Source organism: Cucurbita maxima, unplaced genomic scaffold, assembly GCF_002738345.1.
Source record: "Cucurbita maxima cultivar Rimu unplaced genomic scaffold, Cmax_1.0 Cma_Scf00381, whole genome shotgun sequence".
NCBI lineage: Eukaryota > Viridiplantae > Streptophyta > Magnoliopsida > Cucurbitales > Cucurbitaceae > Cucurbita > Cucurbita maxima.
The window spans coordinates 649-13692 of NW_019272397.1; the positions used below are offsets into that span (position 1 = coordinate 649).

The window sequence follows — 13044 nt, forward strand, 5'->3', positions numbered from 1 at the left end:
ACCTCCCATGGTACAACGTGCTCATGACTTAGACTACGCTGCTTGGAACGTATGAAGCCTTGAGCGTACGTGTTTAGACTATATCATAGGGCAAGCCCTAGATGCAGGATTTGACTACATCTCTTGCAACTTAAGAAGTCTTGGATGTTGGTTTTCAGACTATGCCGTTTGGAATGCATGAAGCCTTGGGCATAGGTTAGCGGACGGTNTACTCAAGCCATGTGCTACTACATTTTTCGTACGGCTGACAACGGCATCGCAACTCTCGACCATGGAACATGCATAGGGTAATGGTATTTGTTTTCTTAGACTTGGGCTAGACTAGGTTGTTTCTAAATTAAACTCTTATTCATTTTATTTAGTCTTTTGTGGTGTCGTTTTAAAGATGTTTTGGAAACACGTAAGTCCATGACTGTGTTTTAAGATAAAGGTTATGTTTTATGAAATTTTAATGAAGTCTTCCGCATTCAATGTTTATGGTACGTATACGGTAGCGACCTTAAATTAAGTAGAAAATTTTAGGTCGTTACAACCTTACTAACTTACAAATGATCCGAGTAAAAGAAACTAGGAATTAATGGAGAATAAAATTTAAGAACAACTAGAAAGATAAGTAATAAACTTGTGAATGACATATTAGCTATCTGTTGAGTAAATTAATTACTTATAAAGATTATTTTAACTTTTTTGGCCAAATATGAAGTTGTAGGCCAATCGAGGAGGAGACCACCAGGCTCGAGACAATAAGGAACCTTTTTTGAGTCGGTTTTAAGTACATGTGCTTTTGTTGCTGATAACTTACTTTGATATTTTGTGTGGTAAAATATACTTGATTCACACGTTTTACTTGTCATGTATGAAATTTTTTGTTGTATGACCGATTTTCGAAGAAAAATATCTATGTTAGTGGTAACTCATGTGAATCAAGTTGTCGATGAACAGGTGTTATAGAAGCATTGCTCGAGAACTATGCGGTAACAGCGGAGATCGTTCTAAGGCATCCAGTCGAGTCGGTTTAATTTGGATTTCTACATTTAGTTTTTAATTGTTTGTTGACTATTGGTCAAGTTAAGAAGCGCTGCTCGAGAACTATGAGGTCACAGAGGGTGTCGTACTAAGGAATCAAGTCGTCTGTTTATTTTAAATTTCTACATTTCTTTTTTTTGTTGGTGGTCGGTCAAGGTGAGAAGTTGTAACAAGGAAATTTTCGGATATTTAATTCTTTATCTAGTGGGAATTTCAAGATGCTAAACGACATAAAAATGACCAACAAGAGAGAGAAATTTTTACGAAAATTATGAATTTATTGGAAAAAATAATAATAAAATATTTTGAAAGTGGCAAATTACCAAATTACCATAATGATATAGATAATTACGAAAGTGTCATTCTGCTGAAAATAAAAACCTCAGCATGTGAACATATGCACAAAGTTCTTCGAATCTCAAATTCCAGTGGAATTTGGATACAATCTAGAACGTTCAAAGATCATCAAATCCAACAATCATAATTCAAACTCAAAGTTGGTAGCTCACTGATCGAAGAGGATATTTTCGACGAATTATCCAGAAAATTCAGTCTCCAAATCATGGCGATTCTGGAGCTCTCAATGTCGGTGGAAGCTTCCCTTATAAAGTCTCAAGTTGGGGCAAAGTTTTAACACAAGAATCGAGTGATGAGAAATCATAAAATTCGAGTTTGAAGCTCTTAGATTATGGGTTTTTCTCTCTCGGATTTCTTCCAAATTCGAGGGCTATGGTTAATAATTTGCCTTCCTACCAACTCCTACATATTTCATATGGGATTTACAACAAATTTCGTGATCAGGTACTCAAAAATTTTATAATCGGCTACCCAACAAAAGGTTTCTAGATATACTCAGGTGAGAAACATGTTTTCCGACGAACTTTGAAAGTTTATATCTTGTGCTACAGACCACGAAAAGGTATGAACTTGGTCTCTACTTCTTACTTGAAACTTCATCTAAAGGTTTCGTGCAGCGATTGAATCCATTAGATGTCTATATATAGCTGTAAAAAGGTAAGACCAGAGGGGGCTAATAAGAAAAAATCGAGATTTTTCTAGCTACCAAGGGAGAAGATGAAGTCCAAGGTCAAAGGTCAAACTTTGACCAATAAAAGTCAAAGATATGTATATGTTGACCTTCCCTCAGTTTTCTCAATTTTAACCTCCTTCTTGACCCGTTCTCACAAAAATCTTTATGGTTCCAGAAACTAGACAAAATAAGGAGTCTTGGAAGGAAATTTGAGATAATTTGGATACTAGAAGCTCAAGAACGGAAATCCCAAATGTCGATGACGAGGTAAGTAGTGACCTTGAACGTTTTGTTAAAAAATACTTGTAGCAATCCATTGGATTTTCCATATGAACCAAGTATGAATTTAGTATATATGAAAGAAAAACAAAACGAAATGTGAGTTAAGGCCCCGAACTGATCAAAATGCTCAGGATTTAAGTAACGTTAAAATAACCTACTAAATGAACTTTTAGGACGACTTATAAAAATTTGAAAGCCATTGGAACATGTTAAGTAGTAAAACCAAGAATTATTGGTAAAATGACCAAAATGCCCCTAGGACGACTTATTAAAATTCAAGGTCTATACGTGCTTCAAATGGTTTCGTACTTTTTATAAGGTCTATTATGAAGGACATGAAGATATGTTTGAGGTTTCAAGTTGATTGGAGCAAGTTTGAAACCTAAACCAAGTTAGGACCCAAGAAACACCTAACGGAAACACCACAAGAATCAAGACTCTTCTAAAACTCTCTAAAGAATTCCCTATGTATCTATGACCTTTTAGAACAACTCGTGCTAAGATGGGTTCATATGGTTACAAATGTAAGTTACAACTCATGCCTCTAGGAATTACGAACCTTAGAAACTTACAAGATTGAGAACCAAGAACAATATCACACAAGCTTTACAACTACCTAAGTAAGAAGAATGCAAGGTACCACTCCAGGATAAGGGACAAAGGTCCTCAGACAAAAATCTCTACTCATGTCCAAAGTGACCTATGACCTCCCACCAAGCGATGCTTTTTGAGGCCCAAGATTTCTTCTTCTAGGTGGGATGCCCTGCACCATGTTTCCTTTGCAGAATATCATGATTGGCCTCATTTCTCTCACCTAGAAGAGATTCCCTCCGCCATGTTACGGGTACCCAAAAGATTTGCAGGATGTCATTTTCATGTATGTACCGACCACATGACCGTTGTGGTTTATCAAGGGGAGTAGTCTAGGGCCATGATGGAACAAGAAGATAGTAAGTTAGCCTAGCCAAGAATAAAAAACTCCTAAGACCTCCCATGGTACAACGTGCTCATGACTTAGACTACGCTGCTTGGAACGTATGAAGCCTTGAGCGTACGTGTTTAGACTGTATCATAGGACAAGCCCTAGATGCAGGATTTGACTACATCTCTTGCAACTTAAGAAGTCTTGGATGTTGGTTTTCAGACTATGCCGTTTGGAATGCATGAAGCCTTGGGCATAGGTTAGTGGACGGTATCGGAAGGCAAGCTCTTAGATGCGGGTTCAGACTACGTCACTTGGAACTTATGAAGCCATGAACGTAGGTTAAGACTGTACTGCTTGGAACGCATGAAGCCTTGGTCAAGGTTGGGAGCGGACTCTGAAGCAGATGCCATAGACAAACCTCACTCGTTGTCTTCAACCCATTTGTTTTAAAATGTTTTGTGCATGTTCCTTATTTTGTGTTTTAAATACTTATGTATAAACTTTATTTTTGATATTATGTAAATATAATTTTTTAAATTCTTTTGTTTATTTCACGAAAAATTTACCCGTCTTTTAGAACCATCGCGACAGCCCGATCCTTATAGAGTGGTATCAGAGCCCAAGGTTTCTCTATGGCCTAGATTAGGAGGACTCCCTACCCAGACCAAGTAAGTATGCCTTTAAACTCTTAACTTCAAGTATGCCTAGAACTTTAAGTTATTGGATGCATGATCATAGGGTTACTATTTAAGATAAGACTTAAGATAACTTAAAAGACCTCAAGGATAAGAGGGTTAGACTTTTAATTTCGGTGACTTATTTCGATGAAACAATATTATTTACTTGTATTGATTTTCAGCAAAAATGGTTAATTTTATCATTTATTCATTTTATTACATACATCCACTAGCATTCAAATAACATACATAAGACTAGAAAATAAAATTTGAATAATTGAGCATACGTTAATGTGATGTCTATTTAAGATTAGAAATAAATTATAGAAAACGATCTAGATGTTGGAGGAATTTCGACATTGGAATTTAAAAGTTAATATCAAAATTACTTGTACGTTTCCTTTAATCATTGACTTTATTTTTAATCTTGGAGTTAGATTAATATCTATAAACATGAAAAAAACTAAATATAAAAGTTTGCTATTGTTCTAGGAATTTAATGGGCTAGAAAGAAGTAAAGCTTAGCCAAATTGAAATAGATCCAAAAACGGGAAGAAAATGTTGGGTTTTATGTCCTAAAACTCATAGTTTGTAAACAAAAACATATTCTATTTTCAATAAAGTTATTATTGTTGTTTATTTAGTAAACATTGTATTGAATAAAGTGAATTTTACGATTATTAATCTAAATCCAATACACTAAGAACACTCTGGCTATAGTATGATTACTTGAACTATACATAGAGACATAAGAGTGGATCAAGTTCAAGTATATAGTCAAAATGATCTATAGTACAGGGATAAGGCTGAGTACCTTATCCTGGGACACTATGGATGCGGCCCACTTTTGTATATGACATAAACAATGTAATCACTAAATTGTACATGCGGAGACATGTGAGTGGGGGAGTCCTATGCAATGAGTATTGCATAAGATCAGACCATGAAGAAAATCACTCTCACTTTATAATGTCGTTTACTATTGAGACTGATTTTCTTTTCATTCGATGACCTAGGTAACTCGATTTTAATCCTGAGCTAACCATGAACTCCTTTTTATTTGAAATTATCCTTTGATTTGTATGGGTGAGAGTGGCTCGAGTTCGCCGACTCAATAGGCCTCCCATCTCAGGGGGTAAGACTGAGTGAATGGCTGGGGATGTGGGGTGCAAGATGAAATTCCCTCTTACCCACTTTTAGTGATAGAAGAGAGATAGTTCCCTTAAGTATTGACTCCAGGTTTTGAACAAGGGGCCCCATCCTCTCATTGGCCTGAGAGGGATTCGGTTTACTGGTTGGACCACAAATCAATTGTTCATTAGAGGATCAATGGGACATAAGAAACAAGAAGTAACTTCAGGGGTAAAACGGTAGATTGACCCAACTCTAGTTACGAACAACCTATGAAGGATCGACTTACTAATCATGGTTATATCAAATGGACAAAAATATATCTATAGTGAGGGGAGTACAACTACTACGCTATAGTGGAGTGTCCAAGTAGTTAACGAATGTTGGCTAATAAGGTTAATGAGTTTGACCGGTTAATCTTGGATCGTTGGAGCCCATGATCTATAGGTCCATTAGGTCCCTCTGCTAGCTCATATCGGACTAAACCATAGAACAGTGTGACGAGTGAGTTCGAAGTGTTCGAATTCAAATTAAGGAATATGCGCTACATATATACGATATATTTAACCACATTTTTGTTTTATTTATGAATTAAACAAAAAGAGAGAATCTGAGATATTTAAATATCTTAATCAAATATGCGTCAGAATTGATGGAGATTGACATTTGAATTAATATCTAATTAAATAGCTTAATTATCATTTGATATTACTTTAATTTGAAATTAATTATTCAAATTAATTGTTGAATCAAAATCAAGAAAGTCAAAATGTTGACTTCATTTAATGGAAAAATCCATGTTTGAGTTAGTGGAATTTTGAGGTTTCAAAATTTGGTTTAACCAAACTTGCATGCTTGCAAAATAAACTCCACCAACTTTAGTGGAATTTTGAGTATCAAAATTTGGTTAACTCAAACTTGCATGCATGCCACATAATCCCAAACATTTGAGTGGAATTTTGAGTGTTAAAACTTGGTGATATCAAATTTGCATGAACATGCAAACATGACTCTTTAAATAGAGAAATCAAGGTACATGGAAGTTCTTCCTTGTAAAAACCTTGAGAAAAACCTCTTACGAACTCACTCTTCATATATACTAAATCCCTCCCAAGTTTAGTCACTCATCAGATTTCACAATTTCATTCTAAGGCTGGAGAATAGTGGAGAAGACACTAGTGGTGGTTCGTAAGGAAAAAGAAATTTGAACAACAAAAGGTTAGTACTCAAAGACCTTGAGTTTAAATACTTATGAACATGCTAGTTATTTACTATAATTGATGTTCTAAGAGTGTCTAAGATCCAAATTGCTTTCGCATGTGTTATATTAACTCCATCAGGTTGAAGAGGGGAATGAAGCATTCCTTATAAGAATGTGGAAATCTCTTCTTAATAGACGCGTTTTAAAACTTTTAGACATACGACGATACGTAACTAGCAAAAAACAAACAATATCTGCTAGTAATTGGAGAGGGGAACCAAGCATTTCTTTTAAGGTTGTGGATACCTCATCCTAGTAGACATATTATAAAATCGTGAGGCTGATGGTGATACGTAATTAGCAAAAGTAGACAATATCTAATAGAGGTGGGCTTGGTTTGTAACAAATTGTATTAGAGCTAGTCATCAGGTGGTGTGCCAACGAGGTTGCTGGGAACACAATGTGGTGGATTGAAAAATCCCACATCGGTTGGGGAAGGGATGAAATATTTCTTATAAGCATGTGGAAATCTCTTACTATTAGACGTGTTTTAAAACCGTGAGGTTGACGATGATATATAATGAGTCAAAGTAGACAATATCTAGGCTAATACTCATAGTTTGTTGGAATAGTTCAGTTGGTTAGAGCGTATAATGTTAACGATAAAGTTGGGGAGGTTCAAGCTCTCTTTTTAGCAATGGTAATGAATCATTCCATTTTAGTATGTGGAAAAATTTAACCCTTCAACCAAAGTGGACAATGTCATATAATTATGGAGGTTCGTGATTTCGAACATTGTTATATAGTCTTAATCTAGCCACCTTAATAATAATGTTGAGTTCTTTTTAGGGGTACCTTCGATACAAAAACATAATGTAAAAAATATTTTCGCATAAAGCATTTACATCATACATATTCTAGTCACTCTAGGTCCCTAAAAAACTAGGGTCGTTACATATAATCTACACTTGAACTTTCTATAACCTTGAGAAAAATTTGTGGCAAGTAGGTTACTTATTTAGTTGCACTATATATTACTTTTCCTTTCTGGGGGATCACTAATTGTTAGTTAAGGTCACAGAGGAGGGTCGTCTCGAGCAATCAGTTCCATGTGTTATGACTTGTTGTCCTTAGTTTTCAAATCTCGTTCCAATTTTTATCATTTTTTTCTTTGTCACGTCAGTTCTATGTGTTACGAGTTTTTGTTCTTATTTTTCGAATCTTGTTCCATTTTTATCAAATTTTTTCTTTGTCAGTACGTGTCATGAAAAATGATTTTAAGCCTTGAGTCCATGTTCATGGATTCTTGAGCCATCAACAAAATCACTGTAAAATATCGACATCCGATTCCTAGGCTAGACCATATGCTTGATGAATTGCATGGCTCATATCTATTTACAAAGATTGATTTGAAATCTGGATATCATTAAATTAGAAGGCATATACGAGATGAATGAAAAAGAGCATTCAAAACTAAGGCTGGATTGTATGAATGACTTGTTATGCCTTTTGGGTTAACTAATGCTCCTAGTACATTTATCTTAATGAATCGCGTTTTGATAGAGTATTTAGGAAAGCATGGAAAGAGAAAACTTTATGCTCATTGCTGTCAAGCTAAAGAAATCCTTAATTTCAAGGAAAAGGATTGTAGATAGAATTTTGAAACTTACCCCTAATTTGAGCCCAAAATAAATTTTCTTGAATTTGGCTTGTTCTTGAGGTTATTTCTCTTCGTTGTCATCTATTGAAACATTCCTTGGAGGTGCAATTGGGATCGTCCTTGCTTGACGTATTCTCGTGTATCGACGAATTGGATTGGGGGAATGATTTCTTGGCACTTTCAGCATTGTAAGAACAAGTTTGAAGAGAAATGATGTAGAATTGCTCTTGAATTTTGAAGAAATCTCAAAGAAGGAGACCCAAAATCTAAATGCTTATTGCCTACTATTGGGAGCTCGATTGTTGTTCCAAACTATTGCCTAAACTTTCAACTTTACAGGGGAAGCTAAAACTGACATTGAGAGCTTCAGAATCACTGTGATATTGAGATTGAACTTTCTAGATAATCCGTAAAAAATATCTACACTGGTCAGAGGACACATATTTTATCCCTTTTTATTCATGGTTCTTATAACCAACTACTCTATTTTTCTATTAAACAATATCGTCACAGCATACATGACATTACTGCTATGCATGAAATAATTCATTTACAACATTTCATAAATGATGCTATGGACTTAAATGTTCATAATGAACTCATTAAAACAATATTGTTATGAACAACATAGTGGAAAACAGATAACATTAGTTTAAATAAAAATAAAACAATGCCCTGATTTAACCTAAGGATCACTAAAAATAACATGAATGCAACTACCCTAACTTTGGTTTCTTGGCCTTGAACGCAACGTTGACGTTCGTAAATAGGTATCTTACCTTTACTTTAAAATAAGAGTAGCATGTGGTTTGAGTACTTTAATAAATACTCAGTAAGTAATCCCACTATTAGGGTCGGAATATGAATCACGTGTAATATAGTGGGACCTATTCTTTCATAAATACATTGTGGCATGGGCTTGGGCTTTGCTTTTTAGTCCAAGAAGAGTTGAATATGTTGTACTTCCCTACACACAACTCATGAATGTGCACATTGATCACCAGGTGGGTTGGTATAAGAGTACTCTATGGGTTTGCCTCGTCGAGCTTGTGCACACTCACACTACCAAATACCATGAAGGGAAAAGACCAGCATAATATCATAAGGAACATAAATATTATAAGGTATGTGTTTGTACTAATCATAATGGGGAAGTATCTCGATGCACCTCCCATATAAAATGCATGAGATCCCTAACATTAAAACACGACATAACGTTCCTATGAGAAATACATACTTGATTCTTGTCATATTGTTCATGATTAACAATACATGATTTTTCTAATGTTTCATAGGCATAGGGTGTACGAAACATAATATAGAAGTATCTCGATGCACGTGGTATACAAAATGCATGAGGTCCCATAACATCAAAGCATGACATATATTCAGGGCGCTAGTCATACCTCCAATCTATTCCTAGCATAGTGTTCCTATGAGATATAAATACTTGATTCATTTCATATTTTTAGTAATTAACAATACATGATTTTCTAATGTCTCATAGTCCTAGAATAGTGTATATGATATCATAGCGTAACTTGTATGCAACATATCGTATATCATATCATATACATAACATAGTATATGTCATACAATCATAAAACACGACATGTGCAGCGGCCAGAGGTAGCGATGTCCATTCCCCGTCATCATCCCCACCATCTATTTCATTCTCAATTTCCATGAAATTCTCTATTTATTTCTGTGGGGATCACGGTAAGGGATTCATGGTAAGGAAGTGGCAGGGATCGGATTCCCCATAGAGAATTTTAGTGGGTTTTAAATTCAAGAGTCAGTCTTGTAGTAAAAGGCCAAAAGTTTTGAAGATGAAAGGCCAAGAATCTTTATAGGAATAATGACTTTTTAAGGGTTACGAATAGTGACATTGTTATGTCTATATTTAGTTTTGGAAAACCTTATAAATACATGTGTTATCTTTGTCTCCTTTTATCGTTAGTGTGTGTGGGACTTATTTCACAAATTTATGAGTTTTCGTTAACAAAATTATATCAAGCCAATGGCGAATGTGGGTCAAATGTCGCTACCGCGACTAGTGAAGACAAACTACGAGAATTGGAGCATTCATATGAAAGCTTTTCTCGGTTCTCAAGATGCATGGGAGGTGGTCGAAGAAGGGTTAGAAGAACCAAAAGATGCCACGGGTTATAGAGCGACACAAAACAAGACGCTAAAAGAGGTGCGATCAAAGGATAAGACGACACTATACATGTTGTTCCGAGCCGTTGACGAGTCGGGCTTTGAGAAGCTTGCCAATGCAACTACTTCAAAAGAACGTCAGAAACTTTAGAAAAAGTGTTCAAAGGAATTGACCGAGTCAAGCAAGTCGTTTCCAAACTCTTCGTGGCAAGTTGGAGAGCATGAAGATGAAGGAGTCAGAGAGTGTATCTGACTACATCACGCATGTACAAACAGTGGTAAACCAACTCAATCGAAATGGAGAAATGTTAGCCAAGACGCGGGTTATGGAGAAGATTTTAAGGTCATTAACCAACAACTTTGAGAATGTTGTATGCGCGATAGAAGAGTCAAAGGACCTGACAACATTAACAGTCGACGAGCTAGCCGGTTTTCTCGAGACACACGAGCAACGTAAGAAGAAGAAGAAGGAAACACTTGATCAAGCACTTCAAACCAAGGCGTCAATCAAAGATTAAAAGGTACTCTACTCTCAAAATTTTGAAGGTAGAGGTTTTGACCGTGAAATTAGTAAAAATGGTCATGGTGCTCAAGGAAGTAGTCATGAAGGATAATATAAGAAGAAGGGACAGCCGAGCCAAGCAAATTGGCATGGAAGAGGACGCAATCGAGGAAGAGGCGGCCGATCAATTTACTCCAACATTCAGTGCTACAAATGTCACAAATATGCATTATGCAAACAATTGTAACTCCGACAAATGTTACAATTGTGGTAGAGGGGCATTTTGCAAAAGATTGTCGAGCCGATAAAAAGGTGAAAGAAACAATCAACCTAGCCTTGGTGACACAACAAACGAAGGACTTAGGTCTTCTCTTGATGGCTCAAAATGAAGATCTGAAAGCGTAAGAACATGACGTTGAAAAAGACGATGGCGGTAGTTGTGAGGCGGTGGAAACCGTTGGAAATGAGGGGATACACAGCGAATTCGGCAAAATCGCAATATTGGAGATGAGAAAATCGAAGAAGGAATCTGGATTGAACACGCGATCGGAAAACGAGCCAAAGAAACTTCCGGATCATCAAAAAGAGAATAGAGATTTAGAGCAACAACCAAAATCTGCCGTGGATAAATCTATGGAGAAGTCTTAGTTGCAGACGTTGAAATCGCTGAACGAGCGCATTTTGAAGGAGAAAGTAGAGATTGAAAAAGAAAAGAGAGCTTTTAGAAATGGAGATTGAAATCTTAGAGAAGGAAGGGCTGAGCTGAGTGAGAGTTCTTTCTATCTCAAACTAGAGAAAGAAGAGAATGGGAAAGTAATTTCTAAGGTTGTGAAAAGAATTGAAGAAGTATGGAGAAAGAGAGGAAAGCTACTGATAAGTCGTGGGTTCAAAACAAGAGGTGCGTGCTGGAAAGTGAAATTCTTTACATTGAAGCGTGGCACCATACAGATCGAGTTGAACATCCTTTTAGTCAAACTTGGTTAGACGTGGGCATGGGTCAGAAGAGCTATCGCGTGTCGCATATCAAGTGGAGCCGCGTCACTTTACAACGCACCTGACGCGTTATTCCACCTAATCATCAATACGTGTCCCTCAGTCTGTCTGACAGGCTTTCCCTCCAGCAAGTTGACACATGACACGTTTTCCCTCCCGCAAGTTGACACGTGGCCGCTTTCCCTCCCGCAAGTTGACATGTAACACGCTTTCCCTCCCACAAGTTGACATGTGGCCGCTTTCCCTCCTGCAAGTTGACACATGGCTTGCTAGCTATCTGACGTGCTTTCCATCCCACAAGTTCACACGTGAAAAATTTTCTCTCCTGACAATGCGCCTGATGCATTATTCCACCCAATCGTCAATACGTGTCTCTCAGGCTGTCAGACACGCTTTCCCTCCCGCAAGTTGACACGTGGCTTGCCAAAAAAATTTCTCTTATGAGAGTCGCAATACTGAATCTGATCTGCAAAATGAGTTCATTTACCTCCTTGTTCATGAAAAGACTCTGAGAAATCCTCGAATTTCATCTTTCGTAAAAGAACATATCGAACGCCCAAAATAAGTTCATTTACTTCCTTCTTGTTCCTGAAAGGACTCTCAGAAATCCTCGAATTTCATCCTTCATTGAAGAAGGCCTCAGATCTAAAGAAAACTTGTGAACGACCGTATCATCGGTTTAAAGTTCGTACTGTTGTAACATCGTATCATGAAAAGATATTATTAAGAATTAATAAAACTTGGCCTATGTAATTGTCGAACCTACGACCTCCAGGTTTTTAACACGACAATCTTACAACTAAGCTAATAGGGCATAAGTTTTATGCATATTATAGATCATTAGCTCCTAATCCAGCCAATCGAGTTTCGTTTACATAACTTTATGCATAATAAACTTAAAAAAGGCATTATCTTCTAAAGTTCGTAGTGCTTTAACTCGTATCATGAAAAAGATATAGTTAAAAATGAATGAAATTGGCCCATGGAAGTGTCAAACCTACGAGCTTCGCGTTATTAGCACGACGCTCTAACCAACTGAGCTAATAGGCCATAGATTTTCTCTCCTGACAATGCGCCTGACGCGTTAGTCCACCCAATCATCAATACGTGTCCCTCAGGCTGTCTGACACGCTTTCCCTCCCGCAAGTTGACACGTGGCTTGCCGACGGTCTCACGCGCTTTCCTTCCCACAAGTTGACACGTGGCTTGCCGAAAAATTTTCTCTCATGAGAGTCGCAATACTGAATCTGGCCTTCAAAGTGAGTTCATTTACCTCCTTGTTCTTGAAAGGACTCTGAGAAATCCTCGAATTTCATCTTTCGTAAAAGAACATATCGAACGCCCAAAATAAGTTCATTTACCTCCTTCTTGTTCCTGAAAGAACTCTCAGAAATCCTCAATTTTCATCCTTCATTGAAGAACATATCGAACGACTCAGATCTAAAGAAAAATTGTGA

The 13044-nt window shown here is 36.8% G+C and overlaps 1 non-coding gene across 1 annotated transcript; it reads right to left on the reverse strand.

Moving 5' to 3' along the window:
• Positions 1-12563: 12563 nt before the first annotated feature.
• Positions 12564-12637, reverse strand: TRNAI-AAU. Its single transcript has one exon. It is a non-coding gene; the product is annotated as a tRNA-Ile (tRNA).
• Between the last annotated feature and the right edge of the window lie 407 nt (positions 12638-13044).